This window comes from Tasmannia lanceolata, unplaced genomic scaffold, assembly GCF_043159265.1.
Source record: "Tasmannia lanceolata isolate RefF3 unplaced genomic scaffold, GAP_Taslan_0.1 ptg000584l, whole genome shotgun sequence".
Lineage (NCBI taxonomy): Eukaryota > Viridiplantae > Streptophyta > Magnoliopsida > Canellales > Winteraceae > Tasmannia > Tasmannia lanceolata.
This window is the reverse complement of record NW_027519256.1, coordinates 22,501-26,769: the sequence shown is the minus strand read 5'-3', so window position 1 is coordinate 26,769 and position 4,269 is coordinate 22,501. Positions and strand designations below refer to the sequence as shown.

The 4,269-nt window shown below is 34.5% G+C and overlaps 3 non-coding genes across 3 annotated transcripts; 1 reads left to right on the top strand and 2 right to left on the bottom strand.

The window, feature by feature from the left end:
* Positions 1-275: 275 nt before the first annotated feature.
* On the bottom strand, positions 276-348 carry TRNAF-GAA (transfer RNA phenylalanine (anticodon GAA)). Its single transcript has one exon. It is a non-coding gene; the product is annotated as a tRNA-Phe (tRNA).
* Positions 349-2,075: 1,727 nt separating this feature from the next.
* TRNAT-UGU (transfer RNA threonine (anticodon UGU)) lies at positions 2,076-2,148 on the top strand. Its single transcript has one exon. It is a non-coding gene; the product is annotated as a tRNA-Thr (tRNA).
* Positions 2,149-3,416: 1,268 nt separating this feature from the next.
* Positions 3,417-3,503, bottom strand: TRNAS-GGA (transfer RNA serine (anticodon GGA)). The gene has a single exon. It is a non-coding gene; the product is annotated as a tRNA-Ser (tRNA).
* Positions 3,504-4,269: the final 766 nt, after the last annotated feature.

Genomic DNA, 4,269 nt, shown 5'->3' with positions numbered 1-4,269 from the left:
GACTTTTGGGTTTTCAGCCAACTAACTTCAATTCAAATATGTATGAAGTATTAACATTCTTTTTGAGCGAGAGCAGGTACAGTATGAACAAACAAAAAAGAAGAGGGAACAGAATCTAATTCTTTTCTTTACCCATCAAAAAAAAAAATGGGGGATCTAGATATATCCCTAGATGGATAAGTATGTATCATGATCTAGACTATTAACGAATAGAATATGGATCCCGATCCATATCGATTCATTTGTATGAGTATCTATTCGATATATTAACCACGTGCCAGGAACCAGATTTGAACTGGCGACACGAGGATTTTCAGTCCTCTGCTCTACCAGCTGAGCTATCCCGACCATCCCCGACGCATCATCCTACTAGAGGGCTTGGGTCTATGTCAATTAAAGGGACTCAAAAAACATTAGAAAATCTTACCTCAGCCTTGGAATTTCTTGGATCTTCAAAAAGAAGACTTTGTAAGTGTAAGAGTAATGATATGGACTGTGAATGATTCAATAATGGAGATTCCTTGCCATATATGTTCATTTGTACGTAGATCATATCTATCACAAGACTTGTGATAAGAGAGAAAGATTTCTGGTCGGATCCATTTGTGAAAGAGTAGAGTGAGTGAGAAACATAGCTAAGCTCATTTTGAACCACTGACGAAAAAAGAGGATAAATGGTTAGGGAATGGAATAAAATAGGCCTTTTTTTTTTTATTGGGGATAGAGGGACTTGAACCCTCATGATTTCAAAAGTCGACGGATTTTCCTCTTACTATAAATTTCATTGTTGTCGGTATTGACATGTAGAATGGGACTCTATCTTTATTCTCGTCCGATTAATCAGTTCTTCAAAAGATCTTTCAGACTCTGGAGTAAATGATTTGATCACTGAATCTTCGATTCTTCCTTTTGGAATCGATTTAATTTAGCAAGAATTCTGCAATTTTTCATATAAATAATCAAAAAATCCGGATTCGGGTCGTGATTAATCATTTGATATTTAAGTACGTCTATGTACTTAAATAAGGTCATCCTTTCTGGAGTTTTGATAGAAGGATTCCTCTACCAATGTAGTCAACCCCGTTCGTTAGAACAGCTTCCATTGAGTCTCTGCACCTACCTTCTTTTGATTCTCGCTTTCTGAACCCTTGTTTTCAGAAAACTGGATTTGGCTCAGGATTGCCCATTTTTAATTCCAGGGTTTCTCTGAATTTGGAAGTTACCACTTAGTAGGTTTCCATACCAAGGCTCAACCCAATCAAGCCCGTAGCGTCTACCAATTTCGCCATATCCCCCTTATGAGATCTCGATCTCATTGTGATCCCATCCCCTTCTTTCATTTATGTTGGAACCATTGAATTCATTAGATACTGATTCCTATATCGAAAAAGTGTCTGCTCCTATTTTATTTCTTGCCCATCTTCTTTCATATCTATTGGAGGACCATTCCATTATTTGGTCCAATCAGAAATGATTCTATCATTGATGTATCTGCAATTCAATATGGATGGATATATCCCACATATAGATGTTCCCCCCCCCTCTCATTTTTCCCGCGCAGTTTGGAATACTGGAACGGTCGATATTCATTCTTCTTTTTTTTTTTTTCGTCCTATCTCCTCCCTTTCCGAATGAAACAAAAGGAATATCTCAGTAGGATCTGGATTGCATCCTTATCTTATCCTTTCCTTAGGAACTACACTCTAATAGAAATAGAATTCATATAATCTGCTATAACTGCTATAACTAATAGTTATATTCTATTCTATAATAGAATATAGAATTATTTCATATGTATATAGTATTATTTTGCGTTTTTTAAATTTGATTTGAATGAAAAAAAAAAATTCTAGTGCTAGTGACTACTAATAAATGAAATAATCAAAAATAAATAATCAAATAGAAAATAATCAAAAATAAAATCAAAATTCATATTATATTAATAATTATTAATATTAATTAATATGTTATAATAATTTATAATAATTAATATTAATAATTATTAATAGCTAATAGCTAACTAAGATCCCAATAGTTTCCCGAATTCCTATTCACGCACTATTTCTGTTATATGAGCCCGCTTAGCTCAGAGGTTAGAGCACCGCATTTGTAATGCGATGGTCATCGGTTCGATTCCGATAGTCGGCTTTCTCTATTTGTTCTATTTTTTTTTTTTTATCAGGATTGATCATCTTTCCTTGAGACCAAGGAATATTGAGAAGACCCCCCCCTTTTTTTTCTCCAAATGTCGGGTTACCGATCTATTATGTTATGTCGCGGGAACTTCCAACTATGAATAAAGAATAAAAAACGGATTGGAGCCGTTTGATCTATACAGAACAAATCAAGAAAAGGATCCTTAACTTCCCATATATACAATATACAAAATAATACGGATATTGATACAATTCATCTTATTCCTCTTTGTAGTACTTCAGTGGATTTAGCTTCGTTTATCGTTTAGTTCAGTATTAATTTAGGTTTATTCTGTAAAATGAAATTTCAATAAAATTAAGGAGTCTTTATGTCTCGTTACCGAGGGCCTCGTTTCAAAAAAATACGCCGTCTAGGGGCTTTACCGGGACTCACTAGGAAAAGACCTAGATCCGGAAGTGATCTTAGAAACCAATCGCGTTCCGGGAAAAGATCTCAATATCGTATTCGTCTAGAAGAAAAACAAAAATTGCGTTTTCATTATGGTCTGACAGAGCAACAATTACTTAGATATGTTCGTATTGCTGGGAAAGCCAAAGGGTCAACAGGTCAGGTTTTACTACAACTACTTGAGATGCGTTTGGATAACATCCTTTTTCGATTGGGTATGGCTTCGACCATTCCGGGAGCCAGGCAATTAGTTAATCATAGACATATTTTAGTTAATGGCCGTATAGTAGATATCCCAAGTTATCGCTGCAAACCCCAAGATATTATTACTATGAGGGATGAACAAAGATCCAGAGCTCTGATTCAAAATTATATGGATTCATCCCCCCACGAGGAGTTGGCAAAACATTTGAGTCTTTATTCATCCCAATATAAAGGATTAGTAAATCAAATAATAGATATTAAGTGGATCGGTTTGAAAATCAATGAGTTGCTAGTCGTAGAATATTATTCCCGTCAGACTTGAACCTAACTAAAATAACAAAGCTTTGGACAAGCCCCTTTTTTTTCTTTCGCCGAAGTAAATAGATCTAAGAGGTTTGATCCGGATTTTTCTCCCATTCACGTATTACAAATGGATCAGCGGTGAGATTTTTATTCCTTGTCCATTCTTTCCGTTCCGGTATTTTCCATACCACAGCAATTAGGAATAGAGAATCTATATCAAATAAAGTACGATTGGAATACTCGTATCAATTGTTATTTGATTTGATACATTGTAGTCGGTACCGTTGGTGAATTAGGTGAAGGTACGGAGAGAGAGGGATTCGAACCCTCGGTAAACAAAAGCCTACATAGCAGTTCCAATGCTACGCCTTGAACCACTCGGCCATCTCTCCTACATAATCTTATGATTATGACCCAGAAACCGAGTGAATAGCGAGTCATTCATATTATTGTATTATTGCAATACAGGTATGACCAATCAATTCTAAATAGAAAATAGAAAACTTTTCATTAAAGAAAGATCTTCCCTCGAGGATCGAGGGATAAAAAAACATTTTTTTTCTTATCTTTTTCTTATCTTATTAAAAAGATTAAAAAAAAATAGATAGAATCTATCTATTCATGTTTGTCAAGAAGACGATCCCGTCTTATTCTTAGATTTATACTGGATTAAACCAATGAATTGGAACAAGTCAACTGACCCTATTTTATACTATGGTTACATTTAGACTATTATGGTTCCATAGGAATTCCAAAATTCCTTTCTAGTTTCAGATTTCTCAACAACAATTCCTCTCATGAGCTACCCCACAATCTATTACAAATTCATGAATCGTCCCATGGATTTTTTTGATATTTCGATTGCGTGGTGTATACACACTATGCACAAAAAATGGATGGTTATTCTTATTCTATTTTCATCATGGAATGATTCTATTATTTGATTTGATTTTTTTTTTCTTTGGATCATAATCAAATCAAAACTTCTAGAGTCATCAGAATCTGTAGGAAAAACTTCCTTGATTCCTGAGCTTCGATAAAATAGGAATAGTTCCGTTCATTGGTATACTACTTAATATTTATACTTAATACTTAATTTAAATGAAATACAATCGGATTCAAATATTTCCTATCCATCCCTGCCCCAAAGGGACAATT